This window comes from Ostrinia nubilalis, chromosome 16, assembly GCF_963855985.1.
Source record: "Ostrinia nubilalis chromosome 16, ilOstNubi1.1, whole genome shotgun sequence".
Lineage (NCBI taxonomy): Eukaryota > Metazoa > Arthropoda > Insecta > Lepidoptera > Crambidae > Ostrinia > Ostrinia nubilalis.
The window spans coordinates 696,097-720,600 of record NC_087103.1 but is presented as its reverse complement, the minus strand read 5'-3'; the positions used below and the strand labels follow the sequence as shown (position 1 = coordinate 720,600).

At 37.0% G+C, this 24,504-nt stretch overlaps 1 long non-coding RNA gene across 2 annotated transcripts; it reads left to right on the top strand.

Moving 5' to 3' along the window:
- The first annotated feature begins 422 nt into the window (after positions 1–422).
- Positions 423–5,080, top strand: LOC135079194 (uncharacterized). 2 transcript variants are annotated; one of them, XR_010258756.1, is made up of 4 exons: positions 423–1,333; positions 1,420–1,594; positions 1,674–1,835; positions 4,845–5,080. It is a non-coding gene; the product is annotated as an uncharacterized LOC135079194 (long non-coding RNA). The 2 variants fall into 2 exon arrangements; XR_010258755.1 differs by lacking the exon at positions 4,845–5,080 and having other exon boundaries at positions 1,674–4,694.
- The last annotated feature ends 19,424 nt before the right edge of the window (positions 5,081–24,504 follow it).

The window sequence follows — 24,504 nt, the reverse complement described above, 5'->3', positions numbered from 1 at the left end:
CGGGTAGTGTGGTTCGAAGTCTTAAGCTAAGTAATTATTATCTTTTTAATATCTCAGGCATCAGATTAGGTAAAGTTTTATTAATTTCTCCATAAAATGCGTATTGACACAGTCAACAATACAATGTATTTGCTCTGTGAGCAATCTTCGAGTCACTCGAGTAGGTCGGGACGCGTGCGCTCATGCACGCGCTTTCGCGCGACGGAATTCAAATGAAATGAATTTCTCAAAGCCGACAGGTGATCCGCCGATTGCGGCGTGGGCGATATGAGACATACTCGTGTCGGAGGTGAGCGAGCTAGGAGAATGCTTTGATGGAACTGCTTGAGATGTATAATAACGTGTCTCGTCAATATTTTGCATACTAATGTTGCTTGGTAGGAAAAGTATCTATCTTCAATATTACGCAGGAATTGATATCTAGAATAGAATAGAATAGAATAGAATAGAAAACTTTTTATTTGCAAGAAAGGTATACAAGCAGGTAAGACATAGATTAAAACAGAGAGAAATAAACAAGTGGACAATTAACTGCTTGTGCCCCTCTGACAAAAAGGCACCCGCTCAGCGTACATCAAGACCGCCAGGGCTTGTCTTGAAACTGATTTTCAGCGGGGGCCCTCTGTTGTCACGGCGTACCCCTGCTGACGGAGATGCAAGAGGAGAAAGGAGTCCACAAGTCCGGCAGCAGGGAGAACGCAGCAGGGGGGCGCAAAAGAAAAAGAGAAAACAAACAAAAAGAAAGAAACAAGAAAGCACCATAAAAATTAATTAATAAAAATAAATTCATTTCACATTAATTATAAATTACAATAATAATAAATTAAAATTATAATAAATTACAATAAATTTAGATTTTAATTATTAATTACATAATTAAAACACATTAAAAAAAAAAATAATAGATTAAAAATACAAATAAATTATCAAAAAACACCATTCTTTACTTATCTATTGCCATTGATATGTGGCCATAACCATAAGGCCTCAAGTTATTTAAAATCAATGGTAGAAAAGTGATTGAGGAAAGAAAAAAAAAAAAAGAGATTAAAAAAAAGAAAGAACTGTCACTTACTGTCAACGACCGACATGTGCACGAGATGTGAGAATAATTGCCACGTAAATTGATGAAATGTGGTACATTTAAAGGATATTTCAAGAAAGCAGTGCCAAATAATAAAACCAAATTAAGAGCAATCCGCAGCACTACAATCACACGAAAGGGAAGGTGAATAACATCCAGCATTGTAACCAATTTCGTGCAACAACTACGGATTACTAACATACAATAATGCAATGCAATACTATTATACAAATAAATTAAAGAAAATTGGTAAGAAATTAGTAAAAAAAAAATTACTATCAATATCATTAACATTTAACACTGAGCAACGATAAAACATAAATTTACAATTCCAGGACAGAAGAATACACTGAGTACCAACAGCAAAAAATAAATAAATAAAATAAACCCATGTCAGGAAACTAAACGGAGCCAAGTGGATGAGGACTGCACACAAGGTGCTGGAGAAAGTTAGGTGAAGCTGGAGCTGGAAGTGGACCTGCTCCCAGGCGTGTCGTGCATACATTTAAGGTAGGATTTTTTCCTTGACCTGTTGTGAAATAATGAGGTGGTTTTTAAGTATTTTTTTAAAAGTGTTTTTTACTTGTAGGGCACGCAGAGGCGGTGGCAGGTCATTCCAACATTTAGAAGCAGCAAACCTGAAGGAGCCTCTAAAAGCTGCAGTACGATGTTTAGGGGTGTTAAAGATATGGGTGCATTCTCTTCTGGGATATCGGCTGAGCTCACGTGCCCACTCCAGCTTCAAGAAAAGGTACTTTGGCTTGGCTTTACTCAGAACACCAAACATCATAGTAGCAAGATGAAGCTTCCTACGCGCATCCATCTTTAACATGGCTGCAGCATTGAGGAATGGCGTAACATGTGTACGAGGTGGAATTGTGAAACAAAACCGAGCGCAGGCATTTTGCACTCTTTGGATAAGTTTAGCTGATTTTGTGAAAATACATGGACCATAAACAGTATCGCAATAGTTAAACTTGCTGAGAACCAGTGATTCGCAAAGAGCAATTCGAATCTTCTCACTTAAATATGGTCTTAGTTTGTATAGAAGTTTCAAACGGTAAAAACTACTTCTAGCACAATCAATGATGTGATTTTCAAATTTCAAATGGCAATCCATGGCCAATCCCAGATTTTTAACTTTATCAACCCTAACAATAGGCTGACCTACAATATTTAAAGTATTATCATTAAATCTGGCTATGTTCTTGGGGGTACCCATTACAATAAATTGTGATTTTTTAGGATTAAGAGTAAGACAATTCAGTAAGCACCATGTATTTATGTTATTTAGGTCTTGGTTAATTTTATTGACAGCAATCACTTGGTCGGCCGGGGCAAACGGTAGATACAGTTGCAAGTCATCAGCATATAAGTGATATTGACAATTCTTTATGCTGTTTACAATGTCAGCGCTGTACAAAATGTACAGAATTGGGCCCAAAATCGAACCTTGGGGCACACCACGAGAGACTGCACTCAGCTGTGAACGCAACAGAGTGCCATCCGTCTGTTTCAGCTCAACATATTGACTACGCTGAGTCAAATAACTATGAAACCATTTAACGGATCTGCTATCAAAACCATAGTATTTTAGTTTGGATGAGAGAAGAGATGTATTGATTGAGTCGAATGCCCGAGAGAAATCAAGCAATGTCACAATTGTTACCATGCCACGATCCTGTCCAGCCAGTATGTTGTCAACCACGTCTGCCAGTGCAGTGGCCGTTCCATAACCCTTCCGAAACCCAGACTGACAGTGTGGAAGAATATCACAATCCTCAAGGTATCGAGTGACTTGGTCGCACACTATCCTCTCAAGGATTTTAGAAAGACATGGCAGGATGCTGATAGGCCGTAGTTCCTCTACTGAGTTAGGGTGGCTTGTTTTAGGAATAGGTCTCACAATCGATATTTTCCAACTCTCAGGGAATGTGCTATCTAGTATAGACTGGTTGACCATCGCAGTTATGGCTTTAAGGGAGTAGGGTAAGGTTAGCCGGAGCATGTCCAAAGATAGGCCATCATGCCCCCGGGCATTCGACTTCATTCCTCTGATGGTCTTAAGAACCATCTCCTCACTGACTGTGTGCAGAGTAAAAGTAGCTGCATTGTTATGCCTATGAAACTCAAAGTAGGTCAGTTGAGAAATGGATACTTTATCCTCACCTGGCACTTTTTGAAAATGTGCATTAATAAGATCAGGATTGTTAAACATAGAGGGTATATCAGGTAGGTTCCCATTATCTGGCAGTACTGTGCGTTTCAAGTTCCTCCAAAGTTTTTTTGGGTTACCCAGGTTACTGTTGACATGGTCATTGAAGAAACAAGACTTCTCGCGTTCAATCGCCCCCAGGACCAGATGTCTCATTGTTTTGTAACTGTCCCTGAGGCTAGCAGTTTTCAGCACCCTATATCGCTTGCTATAAGCATCCCTAACACGAATCATCTTTTTGATCGTGTCTGTTATCCATGGATGTGGTGGGTGCCTAAATTTGCGCGACCTCACAGGGGCATGGAGATCCATCATTCCAATGATACAACCGGTAAAAGATGTTACAAGCTCACTTACATTACTTAGACGAAAGAGGTTGCTCCAATCAATCAAACTGAGGTCCCGCTCAAGGTGCTCCAACACAATATCCTTGTAAGGCCTATAGGTGACCCAGAGGGGCCTCGCTTTCTCCTTTTTGATTTTGAACTCGGCCAGAAGTAATGCGTGACTACCCAGGTCAGGGGAGTGTCTTACAACAACCCGGTGTGCCCGCAGATCCGTACAGATTAAGTCTATTAGTGTGCTGCTGTGATCTGTAAAATGAGTTGGCTCAGTTATCAACTGATTGAGGTTTAGGCCACGTATACACTGCTCAAGATCTCTACTTCTGCCACTAGTAGTATCAAGCAGATTGATGTTAAAGTCTCCCGCAACTATAAGCCCGTCCGCCCCGGCGAAACAAGCAACAGATTCTGTCAGTGCCTCAAGGAACACATCATAATCAAGCCAAGGAGGTCTATAGGCCGTGCCGATGACTATAACCTTACTGAGTAGACGCACGGAGATCCACATCTGCTCCACCAATATTGCAGAGCAAGGATGGGGACACACCTTTACATTTAGACCTTTCCGTATGTAGAACCCTACACCACCTCCCCGGCCACCCCTTATGTGATCTGGTCTAGGGACGTGCCTCAGTCTATAGCCGGCCAGTTTAGGTGCCCTGTCCTCCTCGCCAGTCCTCAGCCATGTCTCATTAATGGCTATTATGTCAGGAGACAAGTCATCCACCGCCACAATCAGCTCCTCATGCTTGGTGCTCAAAGACCCAGCATTAAAAAAACCCACCAATAAATTATCTAACCCCAGGCCTGTGAGAAATGCGAGTTATATAAAAACCGGAGAATGTTAGTGGTGCAATGAAAATTAGACATGTCATAAGATATCATTAGTGCATTCATATTAATAAATTGTAATAAATTCGATTTGTGAGAAATTGATAAGATCATAATGTAATTGCGAATTAATAAAATAGAGTCAATGTCAATGTATTGATAGCAATGTAATGGCAGCAATAATAACAATAATAAAATTATACAGTTACTGTAGAACCAACAGCTGTGTTCAATTGAGTTAATGCTCTGACTACCTAACAAACAAATACAATTCACCCACTTCATAACACAGGTGAGCAGATACACAGGAATTTGATTATTTTTATAAGTTTCTTGACAAAAATTAATTAACACCATTTGTACATTGCAGAGAGCCGCTAGTCATTGTGTCGCGAGGCCGAACACCCTACCAATGTCATCCATCGAACGCAGCTGGAAGACCTGGGAACCGTCACCTCTGCGCGCGAAGATGCGTCCCCTCCTCGTCCAGGAGTACTTCCACTGGAGGCGACGGCACTCCTCGCGCACCCTGTGGAAGAGCTGACGGTTGGAGCGCGTCAGGCGCTCATTCACGAAGACCCGACGCCCGCCCTCCGCCGCGACGCCACGCCGCACGCGCGCCGCCTGCAGCAGCTCGTCGCGCAGCTGGCGGCGCGCCAGGCGGACCACGACGCGGCGCGGCCTGGCGCCGCCCGACTCGCCCGGTGGCGCGCCCACTCGCTCCGCGAACACCACGTCGCGCCCCTCCATGGACACGCCGAAGCGGCTGGCGAGCGCGAGGACACTGTGGAGGACGGTTTCCCCCTTCTCCTCCGGGAGGTGACCGATTTCGAGGTCAGAGATTAGAGCCTCCTGGTCCCGCTCGTTGAGCTCCAGTTTGAGCTCAGCTATGGTCCTCTCCATCCGCTGGACGGTTTCCGACCCGGGCCCCGGGCCGGCCTGCGCCTGTTGCCGGTCCGCAGCGTCCAGCCTCTGCTCGATGTCCACCAGGCGCCCGTCGACAGTGTCAGCCCTCTGCTCGATCTTCACGACTCTGCCGGTCAGCTCGGATATCTCCGACTTCATCGTGTCAATCTGCGCTCTCAAACATCTAAATTCGTCGTGCATCTCTTCGCGAAGTTGCCGAATCTCCATGACGAGGGCCTGTACATCGGACACCTCCAGCGTCATGTTGTGCGCAGTATCATCAAGGCTCCGCCGCGCGCCCCGCTCCAGCATGGAGGCGTCGAGGCTGCCAGGGCTAAAGGTGGTGGCAACCCTGCGCAACGTGACGCCTTCCGCGGCGGCCCTGACTGGCATATCTAGACTCTTGACTTGACTCTTGATTAATACAATCACATTATGACATTTCTAGTTTAAACTTACTCATAAAAACTAAAGAATAAAACATTGAAACCGACTTGGGTGCAAACCTATCATAGCGGACGACAATGGGAGCAAATATTAAAAGGCGAAACTTTTCTATACACCAACCAAGTTTTCTTTCCCATGAAGAAACAAGTCAGTGGAAAATCGCCTTAGAACAATAGAGGTTTCATCCCTCCATTACAGTAATAACAACATTACACATCCGCCGTTGCCGAGTCATTACCTGGGAAATTATTTCCCCCCAGACCCTCAGGTGGTCACGTCCATCCCCCATTCCATCCGTAGTTTAGTTTTGTGGCCTCCGAGAAATCTATTTTCAAGCAAACGCAATCGAATTACCAGTTCTTGTGGGATAACGGGAATTCTGGCAAAACGTCTTTACATCCCGCTCGATACGTGAGCGGTTGCTGAAAGCTGGGTGTGAGTCTTAGCAGAGGTTTTATTTATTGAATGGGCTCTTAGGCCTGAAACGCTTTATACTGACTCAAAGGACGGCATTGGTTTTCCTAAGTATTTCTTTAGTGGCAGTGAACCCGTGTTAACACCTATTGAATTAATATGTACCTATGTAAACCAAGCTCAAAGCTTCGAATTTACATAGTTTCATTTTATGTAAATTATTTAACTTCTTATACTTAGTAGGTACTAAAATCTTATATCTACTATAACTTACCATCAGGTGAGATACAGGCACAGGCCAAGAGCTTCCTCGATGTGAATTAAAAAAAAAACTTAATATTACATGTATTTATTTGGCTAAAATAAATATCTTCTATACAGTGTGAGTCACGTTAAAGTGTACATATGAAAATAAATAAAACTAGACCTATTTTTATCGACAAAAAAGAGGTCAAAAATTTTTTGAGATTTTTTTTTAATTTTTTATAGAATTTTTTTTCTTCCAATTACTTATTGTAAAGAAAACGTAATAACTTTTAAACTAAGCGGTATATCCTAATAAAATAAAAACAGTAATAATGCTAAATAACAGGCGATACTAAAAAAATACATAAAATACACAAAAAAGGCCAAAAAATAATAAAAAAATATACTTTTTGAAAAAAATCTGCTTAAAAATTCGTGTTTTTTTGGTTATTTGATAAATTTCTCCAAAAAATGCCCCTATAACCGGTGGTTTTTATTACTTTGTATTGTTCTCTATCGTATTATCTTTGTAAAACCAAAAATCGCATGTCTCTATCCCTATCACAACATTTGCTATGATCGTTTGAACAAAGGCCTGCCACAACATTATTCTCCGCTACAGGTAGAGACAATTTTAATTTTAACTAAAATGCTTATTTTACTTCGAAATCTTTTGTTTTTATTTGAAATCTAACTTGTGTTTATCAAAATTACAAATCTAGAGTCATTTTCAGTTTTGTTGTTAACGAAGCGTTGAATGGCGCGCCCGGAGAGGCTTAGTTCAAACGATCATTGCAAACGTTGTGATAGGGATAGAGACATGCGATTTTTGGTTTTACGAAGGTAATACGATAGAGAATAATACAAAGTAATAAAAACCACCAGTTATAGGGGCATTTTTTGGAGAAATTTATCAAATAACCAAAAAAACACGAATTTTTAAGCAGATTTTTTTCAAAAATTATCATTTTTTATTATTTTATGGCCTTTTTTGTGTATTTTATGTATTTTTTTAGTATTGCCTGTTATTTAGCATTATTACTGTTTTTATTTTATCAGGATATACCGCTTAGTTTAAAAGTTATTACGTTTTCTTTACAACAAGTAATTGGAAGAAAAAAAATTCTATAAAAAATTTATAAAAAATCTCAAAAAATTTTTGACCTCTTTTTTGTCGATAAAAATAGGTCTAGTTTCATCTATTTTCATATGTACACTTTAACGTGACTCACACTGTATATATAAAAGAAAGTCGTGTTAGTTACTCCACTTATAACTCAAGAACGGCTGAACCGATTTAGCTGAAAATTGTCAGAGAGGTAGTTTAGAGCCAGGAGAAGGACATAGGATACTTTTTATCCCGTTCGAAATAAAAAAAAAGTCTGCTTATTTATTGCCATTAAGGCGGAACAAAGTTCGCCGGGTCAGCTAGTTATTTATACACGTAGGTATAGAGATATGCTCTCAACACTGACGTAGACTTTTATGTAAATCTGTACGAACGATTGAATAAATAAATAAACTTTTTCTATGGAACTTAGATCGACTGTTGGAAACACACATTTTTTTAAAATATTGAGTGATTTTATATAAACGTGATTCTTTTTTTGAGATTTTCGTGTCTGTTACCTAGTAATAGTTATTAAATAAAGATTTATGGCAATTTTACTCTTAAAGTGGACGCTTTAATTAAATGAATAAAATATTATCTACTCGTAGTACCGATGTTAAACGCTACGCGGACCGTAGCGCGCTACGAAAATCCATCGTAGTCTACGATACTGTCGGTGGAGTGCTACGACTACGAAACTGCGTAGTTCGTCGTAGACTGATTTTATTCTTGTCATGTTATTGATTTTCATTAATATAAACAATTTATGTTCAGAATTTAAATCATGAAATGCTTACTCTTAAAGGAAAAATAACCTAGGTAATATAAAACGTGAAGAATGGCTGATACTCAGACAAAAGTGTGATTCCTGGATTAATAAAAACTTTATGTTCATTTCACTTCAAAAATCTATATTATTATGCTACGAGAATTAATTGTTTCACCATACTTAAATGAATCGACGCCACAATAATGTAATTAATAAAAGATCTAATAACTTTAGGCAATACACTTTTCGGTGAGACCCGTCGACGCTATTTTCGTGCTGAGTATCGCCGCAGTCAGCAGTTAAATTTTATAGGCAGCCTATAAAAATCTAGACCCTGCGGGCTATTGTTCTGTTTGCTTTCGGGCGAGCACTTTAAACCCTTTGATGATATACTATGCGCAGTTAGGACTCGGACCTTAACCTTTTAAAGCCCATCGGAGTTAATTTCATACGATTATAGTTGACTTATACGGTACTTTACTTTTACATTAATTTTACACACTTTTTGCTTTATTAAGTTCGTTATCATAATGTTTATTTTTCCTTGTATGTTATTTTTACGGTTTATCACAACAAACAACATTATTATACCACGGGATCATTAATTTTATTGAAATTCCTAACAGACGATTTCATTCAGATTGTAATACGAGTACCTAGTACTAAATTATCAGCTATTTTGTTATGTTATTTTAAATACGGGCTTCAATTTGGTTCTGATCACATTAACTCCAATTGAGCGGCGCTGAACGTATGATCGAATAATGATTTCCAAATTGCTTTTGCTTATTTAATAACCACTCGTCTATAATCTAGAGGTAATTATTTTATCCCCGGGGGATGTTATCGTAACACGTGTATCGTTATTTAATTTCTAATTTGTGCGGATTCCTGACAGGTATTTTTAATGTAAACCAACCTGACTGGAAAGGTTTCCCTCAGACAAAGGTCATGTTTCATTGTCAAAACAAACATTTATTGTTGCCATCCTATTTGATATACATTTCCTGTTTCCTGTTCTTTCTGATATGTTTAGAGCGTTAATTTACGTACTTAATTTAGGTGGGTATCGATACCTGGATAAGCTCGAACTTAATGAAATATTTGGATTTAATTTTGATAACGTCTATTTGGAATTTTATGTGACCCTTGGAATATGTTTCCCAATATGATATTGGGCGATCAAGAATATTTAACCTGGTCAAATAGTTTTTTTTGGGAATTTTGTACGTTTATAATCTTAATAATTTAGTGGTGCGTTTGAAGAATACAACCAACCCCTGCACTTTATAACAATTTTCTTTTGAAAATTATAAATAACTTGAAAAAATCGAACTGCCTAAGGCGGGAATTGAACCCACCAATTGAATTTTCTTTTGTTTCGTGTTTAGCAATTAATTATATGAGTTAGCAACCAGTTGGCACTGTACGGCATCATCACGTCAACACCACAAAAACTGAGCAGCTGCGAAAATGACAAAAGTAGGTACGTAAATGGCATTTACTTGATCTCTCTGGAAACAATTACAAAAAATGCCGTGAGCCAGAAAGCACACATGACCATCCGCCCCACCTACTGACCCAATTGCAATTGAAACTGTTGAGCTTGTGGATCACGTCTCCCTTGATTAAATAACCCATTCCTCCTCCCAATTCGGTGTATTTTTTGCGGGAGCGTTAGATCAAAATTAGATCTCACTTGTTTATGTTCGGGGGAAGGTGAGCCGGCATAAACTTGGCTACGGCCGTTGAATAGAAATTGAACACGCACTGGATTTAAAAACGATCCGAGTTGTGTAGCGTTTACAGCTTTGAGTAGGGCACAACCAGCGTTTATTTTTATAGCAGCAGAAGTAGCTGTTTTTCCCTTCTTAGAAATTTTAAGAAACTGGGTGAAGGGACCTTATGTAGTCAAATTGTTTGCTAGCATTTTGATGACATTGTTGCTTGTATACCCATTCTTATAAGATACACCATACAAGAATGCATGGTAAATTCAGTGAACTGCTCCTGAATTGAATGTACCTACTACTACTATTTCTATTTATCTTTATTAACCGGCAGACAGTGGTGACTGAGTTTGTTGCGGCGCTTCTTCTCAGCACTTGCCAAATGTTGGTCTCGAAGCGCTGGTAGGGTAAAAAGATTATGAGATGTAGAGGCTCCTTAAGAGCAAAATGACGATTTGTAAGAACTATTTATTAGTCTAAACAAATAAAGAAATTTTGACTTTTGACTTTTTTTTAAGATACGCAAAGAAGATTACTCTCACAGATGCCAACAATCACACACACAAGTATCACATTACCACGTGAACTTGATATCTTTGGTAGAACAAGCAGCATAAGAACATTTTGTTAATTTCAAGATACTATACACTAAACGCTGTCTACAACCGCCGCGTTTCCGCCGCCCAGTGCGCGCCGGCACACACGCTGCGTTTGATTATGGTAATGCGTGTTTGCGTACGTGCCGCCGTCGGCTGTCACTTTAAATACGCGGCTCGAACGGCACAGGGATTCGTAAATTATGCCCAAATTATTCATGATCGACGGCCGACGAAGAAGTATCGTTCAAGAGGTTAAAACTCAAACATTGTTTTATAGTTTATGGTTTACATATTCATAGCGATATAATTTAACTGTGTACTCCTGTTAACTGCCTTGACGCACGGCTTGTTGTTTGATATCGTACTTTCAAACATGTTTGTAACATTTTTTCAGTCATATAAGTACTTCTTATTAGGTACTTTTAATACAGAATTACTACAATGACGTACTGTTATGTTATGGCGTAGAAATAAAACTATATACATCCATAAAGTAGAAGCGCAATAGGTATAAAGAATTTCTGCCATTGATGCTAGCGATGATGCAGGCTAAAAATAGTTAAAAATTTATACTACTCGTTTAAGCTTTAAATGTATTCGCTATTAAAACTATCGGCGATCAGTGTCGCTTCAACCAACATACAATTTTAGAATTTTACATTTAAATACTCTGAATATTCAGTTAAAAATTCAAAAGGTCGAACTAAAAATGGAGGCGGTTTTGTAAAATCAAGCGTAAGAGGCTTTGGATTTAGCCTGTTCGCCGTAGTGTAGGCTTTGTTGAAGTGTTGCAATATTAAACAGCGTCGGGGACGTAGGGAAATTGTTTTGATAACGGTATACTTAACAAATGTATTTTGTTTCATATTAAACATTGTCCTCAGTGCAGGTTTTAATATCTAGTTAGGGCTATGAATGCCACCAGAGGCGGTCTTTTTAAAGAAAAAAGGTGTGTTAAAAAATAAAATTTCTTAAAAGAAAAAAGATCTTACAAACTGAAATAATAAAACATTTAATCTGAGGAATCAAAAGACCTGTAGTAACAAATACTACTTTAAAACTTGTCTCATCTTTCAACTTTTATTTTTACCTCTTTAAGACGCTACTTACACTAGTAACTAATCAAAAGAAAGCTCAACTTTTAAGATAAGGCTTTGAAATATTTTTTATTAATCTCTTTTTCCTAGGAATTTTAAACTTGATTCGAACTTTCAGACAGATTTACTAAATAAGTGCCCGTGGCAATAATTTTTCTTTGCGCAAAATTAATCTGTAATTTTTTAAACGAGTTGTAGAAAGTTTGAAACGCTGTTTAAGTTTTCATCACTAGGATCCTACAGATTCAGGTTACGTAATGTTTTAAATATTAAACTGGAAAATATTATATCCTAAACGTAATAAAAAACATTAGGTTCCAAGGTCGGGTAGTCAAGTCTAGTTTTCGAAGGACGCACTAATAAGTATATATTTTTTATCGATTATAATGAGTCAGTGAATAGAGCTAGACATTTGAGCTACCACAGAAGCCAATCCTTAAAATAGACTTTTGATTTAAGTAGAAAAAACTTACTTCTGATAATAAATTATCAACAAACTTAGTGGATTTACCAACGTCAGAATAATCCAGAACTCAGTTAAAGTTTGTCAGACAGCCACGTAGCGAAAGTCAGTGAAGCAGCTAATTGCAGACAAATAACTAGAAACAAAGAATCCTTTTTGATCATCGCGAAGTTTCTGGGACGTGCTCATCAGCGCCTGTAAGGACACATGGCCGCCCTTGGGGACGGGAGTTAAAAACATCGCTGAAACACCATGTCGAGGAGAAAGGAGAATGACCAACCTTTTTACTCGTGGGCTGCTGTGAAAATTCTGACGTTAAACTTTATAAGCCTTTTATATTATGAGCCTCTATAGGCGTCTCACAGCATAAAGATTGCATGATTCATTTAACAAGATAAAACTTCTTTGCAGCTTTCGTTTTAGATTTTTATTGCAACCGATTTGATCCAATGAACGGTTAACCACTAACTTAGATACCTAGTACCTACTTACTTGTATTTTTACGTTATGCTCCTTAGGGAATTCCTTATATGTGATTTGCTTTAAGACCTTTGTAAAGAGTATTTTTATCTTGGCAACCGATCATATTATTGAATTAAAACGGTCGCCAACTTCAACAACCCAACGTGTACACCGATCCTAAGTCTCAAATGTGCGCAATTATACTTGTTACACATGTATTCAGTAAACTTATGAGTGTCGCACATATTTTGTGTACCTACGTAAGTTCTACTTTGAGGTTTCCGTGAAATATTGAATTCAATACTCTAATGATATTTAAACCATAATATCCTGTTAGTGAATCAGTAATGGTTCGCATGGAAATATATCCGACAATATCCGTGTCCCTTTTGTATAAGTCAAAGTACCTTAAGTTCTTAAAAGTTGAGTTAATAAGAAGCAATGAAATTTTCTATAACACTTTCGCGTTACTACAGCGCCAGAGTTATTTACAGTTTGAATATCGTCACATAATTTGAAAGTTAGTGTTTTGTCGCCGCGACGTCTCGTCACGACTCAGAACGTTACGATAATTGAGTTAGTCACAAGTTGCGCGTTGCGGCCGTTACGGCCCTGAAGTGGACTCAACTTAAATAGGAATTTGGATATTACTATCCTAAGAATTGTTTTGACATCTCGTAGATATTATGCCTGTTTTGAGTTGGGTAGTTGACATCACCAGCAATTGATGAACTTTTTGTGAGCTGTCAAAAAGTTATTTTCCTATATAGATTTTGTGGAGCAGTGGGAACCTATGTTGTCTTTTATTTGTTAACTTATTGACTTTCTACCCACTGATTGCAAAGCAAAGTTACAGTAATTTGAAAACTAATTTAATGAAATTACTTTTTAGAGCTGAGATGAAGTGTCTTAGAAAAGTTGTAACTTTAAATTATTTACGAATTACTGTCAATTACTCAAGAACAAAATGTATAATTATTCGTGCAGAACAAAATGTATAATTATTCGTTACTAACTTATAAGAATTGAGTAGTTGACAGTGTTTCGTAATGCTTGCAGATGCACCCACTTGTAAAAGCTACGATATAAATTATTTATCTCCCACAAAGTAAAAATACTGTGTGTAAACTTTAAACCGGCAGATAGCGACACATTTTAAGAGTAAGTAATATTTTTATACCCGAACCGAGAATGAGGCAAGTTCACAGACGAATAACTCCCAGCCACTCGTAAAAACGGCGACTCGTCCGCCACTTTAAACTATGAAACGACCTAAAATAAATTAAAAACTTCCGAACTTGCTATAAGTATTCAGGATGTTGGGCACAGTTGGCCAATTTTAACTTTTTGACATGCTACGGAGAAATTAGCAACAACGAATTATGTATTCTATATCGCCATAAAAGTAAGGCTCTAAAGAGTTTTCTTCTAAATTTCATACTCGGCATCCACGTACGGAATTTCAATATTATTTTTCACTGTTAAGTTTATTCGTATAGAATAGAGAAGGGTAAATTGTTAATGTTTTAACCTTCATTTATTAACTTTTCTTCTATTATGTGGAGGCATTCACCTCTTTCTGAATTGTTTTACCTGTTGGAACTCCGATATTGGTCAGAAAAAGTTTAAACAATCCCCTTAAAAAAATTAGTGCTTATTCAGCACTGATGTAGTTTTTTTTTCAAGTCTAGATGACAACAAACCTAATAATCTGCTGCCCATCTCTTTCTCACAGTGGCACCTGCAAATGCGAACAAATCGAACAATCGGAGACTATCAGGTATCTGGGGGTGATATTGGATGATAAGCTTACGTTCAGAGATCACATCGGTGCTATGTCAAGGAGAGTTAGGAAACTAATCTACGTAATGAGAAATCTTCGGGACTCAATTGATGGTACAACCCTGAAATCTGTATACATGGCTTTGGGTCAGTCTGTCCTGGGTTACTGTATTCGAGCCTGGGGTGGAGCGGCATCTACTACTCTTATATCTCTCGAAAGAGCCCAAAGAGCAGTTTTAAAAGTGGCGCTAAAGAAACCTATCCGATACTCGACAGTAGCCTTATACAGGGATGCCGAGGTTCTCAGCGTCAGAAGACTCTTTTACTTAAGGGTTGCTGTGTCCATGCACAAATCTGTTCTGAACTCTGATTGTTACTGCGAATTGCTCGAAAAGCGTGTTTTTAGAGTTCCCTGTCCCGCTGTAAAAACTTCATTTGCTCGGCGTTTTGGTAACTTCCTCTTCCCACACATCTACAATAAACTTGTCAGGTTGTGTGATTATAAATACTGCACGGTCAGAGAAGCAAAGGTTCTCGTCTCACGGACCCTGATGAACTGGACATATGATGAGTCTGAAGAATTTATTAGAATAAATAATTGAAGAAGAAAATACCCCCCCCCCCCACACACACACACACTAATACACAACACATCTACACTTTTACACACAACAGCACACACCCTACATCCATCCCTGATGCCTTTTCGTCTTCTGTGTACTTTTCATATTTCGATTTATTGGTTCCTTAAATAATGCTTCAGCTTAGCCGTACTTAATTCTACCTGTTAATCGTTATTCTTTCCTCCACAGGACAGGCAATGCCTAGTGTGGAGGTCTGTCTTTTAGTTATTGTATTGTTTGATTCTGGCAATAAATATATTTTCATTTTCATTTTCACCTACTCCAATAAAGCATTTGTAATGTGTAACATTGTTCTAAAGTTGAATTCGGTCGTTAGACTACACGCGTTAGACAAATTAAACATGGTCGTACATACTCGTATTTGAGTGTTTGCCTAGAACACAGGCCTCCTAAAACAACAGTTTCCCTACGACTGCGAATAGAATAGTTCAAATAGTTATAGTTGGAACTATTACGACAATGTGCCTACTGTAATATTTATTAGATGAAATGAGAGTCAATTAGGTTAGGTTATTTTGTATTCAATTAGGCAAATGCCCTACGACACACCGATATTTGAAGCAGAGTCACACAAAAATGTTGTATTAACATGTTCAATGTGCATACTTGGTAAGTTTACCAAAGATGTGGATTTACCAAAATCTAAAAATATATCCAGCCAAAATGGCCAGCGTATTCAAGTAAAAATGTAAATTCGAAAACTTCTCGCAGATATTTATGTCCAAAGATATTTATTTGTATATCGACGCTTATTTCATCATCATCATCATTTGCTAGACGTAATCTACTAATTAAATCCGAGAGCAGTTTGGTTGACTAGAACTTACTAGTACCTTCATGTGTAAAATCCTATGACAAAAGTGTTTAAAACCGTTTAGCTGGAAGTTTCTCTCAAAGTGGATAGATATGAAGGCAATGTATCGTGAAACTCAATTGAATATCAATCGCGCACACAATACATTGAATTTGTTTTGTTTGATTATCAAATCAGTTTCGGTCGGCGCCGGCCAAGCACCGTATAATAGGATCTGAGCTGTAATCAACCCGTAATTGGGTTAATTTAGTCGTAAACACCAAATCAATATGCGTGATAATTACTTTGAACCAATTCCCGCGATTGAGCACAACTTGCGGTCGGCTGTGACCGATCGCGATCGATCGGGATCGAGTTAGTGTTTACAACCGTTTAGTTGTCGGACACGTCGCCTATTGTCCATGAATAACATTGTGATTTGACCTAAAATCACTATTCAGAGGAATATTCTCAGCTAAAAATATTTATCCTGTTAATTATACCATACGCACTAAATTTTCTCTCAATAGTCAAAAAGCAAAGTTAAGCAAAATGGGCTCTACATTAAGTAATTTTAGAGGCAGGTTATACCAATGTTAGTTAACAAATTGGGTACTATTTCCTGCAAACTAAATCAAGTTTCGGTCCTTTTGATCAGTCAAAATGCCAGTAAATACTGTCGGGCATGAAATTAGCTATATAATTCAGCCTAGTGGTAAGTGGGTCTAACCGACAAGTCACCCCGAGCAAGTTCCAAACTTGCGGCGCGGCAAACTTGGCACATCGGGTGAGGCGCGTTCACACTCGAGGTAACACATCAACCGATACTTCAGTGTAACTAGGAAACAAGCACGTCAGTGTTGCTTACCTGATAAAAACAAAACTACTTTTAAGTTAAGATTTTCAGATTCAGTTCATATTATTTCAAAGAAATATTCTTTTCTGATTAAAGTCCGAAGAAAAATTCAACAGTTAGGGTGATCGAATCTTCATTTAGTTATTAGTTCATACAAACGTCTACGTCTGAAAATCAGCGTCATGTGGTATGCACTTGACACATGCTGAGACGGGGACCTTTTTGCTGCTGCAGCGCCGCCAAGTAACTGTCCCGATTAATTTTAATTTTAACTATCATTCTTTTGACTGGTTCTGTAATGTTGACCGTTTGTTTTATGTATGTATGTGTATTCATGTGGCAGCAAAATAAACGTTATTCTATTCTATTCTATTCTATACACAGATTTACACATTATGATGATTCGTATAGAAACTACTGGTGAACTTATCTCTCACAGAGCGAGACAGACAACTTTGTGGTGCTGGCGGAAAATAGAGCTCCGATTAAATCGGATCTTCAAATATCGCAGTGGACAATCTGTTTTTACAAATAAGAACTGAGTAGGCAGCTAAATACTTACATGTTCATTAATTAAATACTGTATCACAGTGTGGCCCGAGGCTAGCCTAGTTCCGGCGCTGACTGCTCGCGCGGACGCGTCTGCGCTCAAGCGCGATATGCGCTGATAAACTATGCGAGGCTCATTGCGGACTTCACAGTGCACAGTGCACACGACTGAGAGTGCGAGTATCGAACTAAATAATACGTTAAGTACTAAGGGCTGATTTTTCAATCGTTGGATAACTTTTAACTAAAGAATAAGTTTGGCACATTGACAGTTTCAGTATGAGAAACATGTCAAAATGTCAATTTTATTCTTCGGTTAAAAGTTATCCGACGATTGAAAAATCGGCCCTAAGTAATTAAAGAGAACATAGCAGAATGGCTTTTCCAATCTAGCTCGGTTGCATGAACTCACCCAAACGTTAAAGTGATATGCGCTGATAAACTATGCGGGGCTCATTGCGGGCTGCACAGTGCACACAACTGAGAGTGCGAGTATCGAACTAAATAATACGTTAAGTACTAAGTAATTAAGGAAGATAACATGGCAGAATTATTCTGCTAAAGAGCTATTAAGTATAATAGCTCTTTGAATCTTGCTCAATTCTGACATGGTGCTACTCGCATGGACTGCTACGTGTTAAAGCGATTTGGGCTTTATTCATGCTCTACACATGATTGCGTGATACGTACTACTCCAATTAAGTAATAAACACTACCTAATTGGATCTGGCTTTATCAATAAGTAAATGTGTCTTTATCAATGTTTCGAATATTATAAATTTTGTAATTAATTTCTACAAAATGTTCATAGAATTGAAATAATTTCGTAAACCAATCGTTATCTATAAATAAATCTGTGGGGCTCTGTAAACACGCAAAGTTCCTAGTTCCGAAAACTCCAATAATGCAGAAATTAATCATTTATCGCAGTGAAGTTTTCTCTGCAAGAACCCACTGTTTCGTATTTAAATAATATCGGCTTTTCCGCGAAAACTCTTGATCTGAAGCGTACTCAAACAATTGCAATATTAAAGCTGAAAACACACATTCGCCGCCGCAGCGCCGGAATCATTCCAAACAGTTGCCCAAATGCCTTTACAGCCTCTATTTGCTTCATCGTCTTTGTTTGAATTTGTTCAAACTCTCGCTTCACTACTGCAAACCACAACCTCGCAGTTTAGGTGCACCTTGTGCCAAACCAAATTAAGTCCAAAGTCATTTGCAGTGACCGCATTACATTTTGTGTCCCCAACCGATCTAATAACACGACCAATTTCGACTTTAATGTAATTGGTTAGAGTGCAAATTGAAAAACATTTATAAATGTTTACCATAGTGCTGTGCGCTCGTTGTTACACTTGATATTGTTTCTGCTTATTATTGTTGACTGAACGGATTGTTCTTGTCTTCTGTATTTAGTAGTGATTTCCATTTTAGGCGTTCATTACACGATCATACAGGCGTAAATTAAAGTCGTGTATTAAAATCACTCAATAACAGCACTTTACTACCAGATAACTGGGAGATAGGTAGCCTTGCGATAAAACTGCTTGAATTTTGTCATTTCAAATTCTAATATTCTAGTAAGTAAAATCAAAACATTAATTGAAACGTGCGCGCAATAAAGTTTTCCTGTTTTAACTCGAGTTTCACTTCGTCACTTCGTTGAAGCCAAAGTAAATAAACTAAACTTACAACTGATTGCTCATAAAGTTAAATTTACTTAGTCAAATTAGTTTTCATTTCGTAGAATTTAAAGTTAAGTTTATTGGTACCCATAATTTGCATTAAAGCACCAACTCGCGTATACACAAATACTAACTCACTAAACTCTGACAAACCACCTTAAAAATTTCGACCTCGTTCAAAATCATATTTTACTACCAAATTAAGTACCTTCATAAAAATTACAGAGTTTCCCCTTCTAGATTGAAACAGGGCAAATTTTCAGTCTTATCCTGAAACGAATAGGATGTATTTTAGTTCGGAGGTTCTGTTAGTGAGTTGAGGAGTAATTTATCGGAGGACCAGCAGCCGGCAAGTTTAGGGCACAGTCGTAGCAGACACGTGGTCCCATGTTATTTCACGAGGTTAACGGTTGATCCGGACCGTTATTCCGGTTCAAACTGTACGTACATAATAATAAGCCTTTGGACTTTTGGAGTTAAATTTAACGGTGAGGATTAGTATTGTCGGTTTAAATTATCATGCATTTCAATTGCGAATCTAATGACATTCATAACTTTAGAACTCGAACTATAAGGCTGGGTTGCACCATCTTATTTTAACTTTAACAAACGTCAAAAATCTGTCAAACTCAATACAAAAAACACCGGCTACTTATCGTTAAATTTACGATCAAAGTTAAGTGGTGCATCTCAGAGGCTCGCTCTCTCTCGTCCCAACTGCCATGGCGTGCAGGTGTGCTCCGCTAAATTAAAGGAAATAAACGGTGTTTTTTCACGAAACTGTAAAGCTGAAGTTTCTCTTGAGAACCCTAAGTGTTTGGCAAGTACTAATTGCAATTTTACGAATGCAAATGGCCCCATAAAATAAGTATGTCATGCACGTGAAATTCTTAGTAGTTGATGAATATTCTTAGTAATATTGCTTTTGAAAAGATCCATTCTTAAGCGCAGGAGTTTTAAGCAGAATTAAAAAAAAAATATTTTTTTTTTATAACATGGAAATTAATTTTTACACCATGCGAAGACGGGTGAAGTTTTCAATTTAATTGGAATCAAATATCTTTATATGAACTTGTTTTAAACGCAATATACAAATCCTTTCAAAATGTAGGTATAGGTATTTCAAGAATTATAGGTACCGCTGATCCCATTAAACAATTAACTTACGTGAAGTTGAAATAATGGCGCCCAAGCCGGGGCTTAATAAACTCAACTTGTATCTCAGAACTAGTTTGAACTGGTTAGATATTAATTTTAAACGCAGAGTTTCGTTATTTCAACACAAATTGAAATTGAAATGTTATGTGTGTTGTTAGTCGATTGTAAATTGGTAATATTACTTTTTGAATTAATTGATTAACAGAGAAAACAAATTAAGCTTTTGTTGAAGTTCAAAATATGATTTTGAAAGTTACATACCTAAATAATAAATATGTTTATTATTGGCTGTAAGAACAAAAATACCTGTTTGTATTATTATTATAAAGAGCTGTGGTTTTCTGAATAAAGAAAAATAAAATAAAATAAAATGTTGCCTTATTTTTCATTAGTGTAAAGAGCAAGAAATTGAATGTACTACAGCGGTTTTTACAACATAGAGACTGTAAGTAATAGTGGCGTGTTTCTTGTGGCTACTATAAAGATTTGTTAAGCACCTAGTTATTTTTCTTACCATACCATACCTCTAAAGTACTTTAATTTGTGCATTTTAAGTAATAATTAGTACACTAAGGTCCTCCGGACCGAGTGAGATCAATTTTCAAACTATTGGAGAACGGAACCTTTCAAGCTAAACAATCAAGTTATATAAAAGTCATACATACATTATAATAATAGTATTAGAAGATTTGCGAATTCGCGTTGGAGCTATGTAAACGCTCAGGTGACGTAATCCAACAAAGAGGAGCGAGCACAAGAAAGCGCCTCGGTTCGTTAGACACTGACAACTTAATGAAATAAAGCGTTTTGCTGCATTCTGTTTATACAAATCCCAGTTTTCTTGCAGTACAATTTTTAAACAAGCAATTTAGTCTTCCTTTCAAGAGATCCTAGCTCATTTCTGCTTTCGTCCCGGCAATTTTTCACGGACGCAATTTTCTAGAATCACTGAACTGATTTAGCTATTTTGTATAAAGTTTATCATAAACTGTTTGAAGTACCGGTTGCTGAGGAGAAAATGTACTTTGTGACTTACTTCGGAGAATCTAAATAGCTTTGGGTAATTGAATGTTTTGTAACGTACACATTAGATTACGTTCATTGCTAATATGATTAGGAAGCACGTGTTGAACCTTAGTACACTGTATAGAGAACCGAAGTACCTATTTACTTACTTTAAAATCTTTATTATTCCGCATTCATCATCCTCATCATCACATAACACTGGTTATTTGATCACTGTATTATAGACCTGCTATAATGTCAAACGTGGTATAAAAATTCATTTTCTTTCTAGTTACGATTAGTCTCTCTACTGAGAAAAAGAGATTTTACAAGAAAAATTTAAAGCTTTAAAAAATCATGACTTTGCCACTGGCAAAGTAAACGAACTTTCAATTAAAGTACAATTCCATCTTAGTTTTTCTTCTAAGAAAATAATAGGCAAAAATAGTTACGAACTCTTGACATATCAATTAGTTAGCAAAGTGAACGTGAAAGATTAATTAGCAGACATTGACGAGGCAAATTATTTTGTCTTTTAGTGCGAGATTGGAAAAGTTTGACGACACTGCAGATTGCATATTATTAGAACAAGCCGAGCTTCTGTAATGGCTGGTGGCCATGAATATTTAATATAATCTGAATATTGGACTAAGTTTTAGATCTTACTTATTATCTTATTCAGCGGTTTCAGTTGAAAACTATGGAACAAGTTTGCAGTTGTTAATGTTTCAAATGGATTTTATGTTTTGAGGGTTTATTTTGTTAAATATTTCTTGAGAAAGTGTGAATTACAATAAATTAGATGCTTTTGTCGTTGACATTTTAATTTATTTATCACTAGATTTCCCGCGGCTTCGCCCGCATGGAATTTTGTCTATCACAGAAAAACGTTATCGCGCGCGTCCCTGTTTCAAAAACCGGGATAAAAACTATCCTATTACCTTTCCCGGGACTCAAACTATCTCTATGCCAAATTTCATCAAAATCGGCTCAGTGGTTTAGGCGCGAAAGCAAGACGAGACAGACAGACAGAGTTACTTTCGCATTTATAATATTAGTATAGATTCAGATTTTATTTTCAATTTAATTATAGGTATTTTTCATTAAAGCGTTCGATCGTTAGTCTGCTACACTTTATGACAGGCACACCCTAAAGGAAGTACCTCCCTGTGTATTCACTCTTACGTTGAAGAGGCATCAGCCACGTGTTCTTGCAAGGGTATAACATAGGCGGCGAGTTCTACACCCCAGTTTATTTGAAAGGGAACGGTTTTCGAAGTCCCAGACAGACCACTTGACGTGGCTTTCATAATATTTTAAGTAGTTAATACATAATGATTGATTTTTCGAAGTGAACATTCTGATGAATTAAGTCAGACCCAAACCTTTTAAATTTTTCATAGCATTTTTTTAAATTCTGTTCAAAAATATCTTTTGTTTTCAAGGGCATAAAAGGCTCAATATTTTCATCATCACTTTTATCATTATCACTTGTAGGACTTTCAAGTCCCCTAATTTACTACTTGAGTGCGAATCCATTCGTATAGAAGTTCAAATTCAAATTCAAATTCAAATTATTTATTTGCAATAAATAGGGTTTACAAAAAGGTGTTTCAAAGAGATAAATGTTGCTTTCACCTATTTAACTATGATAACACAGCATGCAAATTTTCGTCTTAAAACGACTTTTTATAAATTACAATAAGTTTTCAATTAGATAGTACAATATTATTAATTTAACGATTACCACTCATATATAATTGTATTCCGTATTAATTATTTATCATGTCAATTTAAAATTTATTATCCTTAACAGTATTTTCATAGAACAAATAATATAATGTCAAATTATGAAATAGTCAAATCACAAAAAGTCAACATACATTATCATTTTGGAATTCCGTAATACTATAATAGCATTTTTTTATCAGCCAATCTCGTAGATTCTTAGTCATCAGTTTTAAACATCCTTGTTTGAATTGCTTTGGGATCCTATTAAACAGTTTTACACACATGCAGTAACAACCTTTCTGGCAAAAAGTCGTTCGTAATTGACGATCCAGAACAAGCCTGTCGCTATTTCTTGTGTGTCGAGGATAGACCTCGGCGGCCGTTTTAAATAGTTCTGGATGTTGCTTGACAAATTTGAATACTTCCAAGATATACATACCCGGGACGGAAAGTATGTTCAGCTTAAGGAACAAAGGTTTACATGATTCAAATGGACCCTTACCACAAATTGCTCGTATGCACTTTTTCTGTGCGATAAATACCCGATTTATATGGATACTATTGCCCCATAGAAGAAGACCATAATTGATATTCACTTATATTTTGATTGTTATTGTTACATTTTTTCCCCTCCTACATTTATAACAATTCGATAACATAAACGGATTTTTTTCCTTTGGTTCGTATTGTAGATACTAAAACCTTCTTAATACTGTTATAATATGTACTCGTATATAGCAGTGGAAATAGAGGAAGATAAAAAAGCAATAAAAAGGCCGGTAACGACATAATATCCTGTTATTTTCGCGTCCCTCGAACAAACAGCATCGGCCATCTTGCGTAAGAACTCCGCGACGCCCGCTATATTACAATATTGGAATAATTAATTTAAAGGGAGTTGTATTTATTTCCAACTTGAAAACAATGCCATAATTTGTTAATTAAATATTTATCATTGGAATATAAGGTACAAGATTTATCAAAACTTAAACAGTGAGTTTGGACCATACCCACCTACTTCAGAGTTGAAAATGGATGTAAATTCACCATGACTGAATTTTCCTCGTTAAATAGTTGATTTCTCCTTGAAGTTTACACATTGTCTAATTATTATAAATACAACCACAAATTAATAATAATTTACTGAAAGTACTTTCCTACTACAGAAAACATGGAGTAGGATTCAAAAATATTTAGGAGGAAAAGTGTAAAAAAACGTTTTTAAGTAAGTAGGTAGGTATATCGTTTCTAGGAAAAAGGTGAAGTAACATTTAACGACGATGGAGAAACTCGAGCAGCAAAGAAATAATTAAAAATTATAAATACACAAAATAGGCATGTCAAGATCACTTAAAATTAAATTATGCGAATCCAAAGATCCTAATTTATATTGGGTCCGTAAAATTTTTAAGACCGTTTGAGACCATTTACGATTCGGCACGATATTAAATTGAAACCGGAGTGGCGATTAATTTTTATGTGTAGACTACATTACAGCCGCGGCTTCGCTCGGGCGAGCTTCCGAATGAATGAGTACAATAAAATTTGATAGGATAGATTAAAGCCATTTTTAAGAAAAG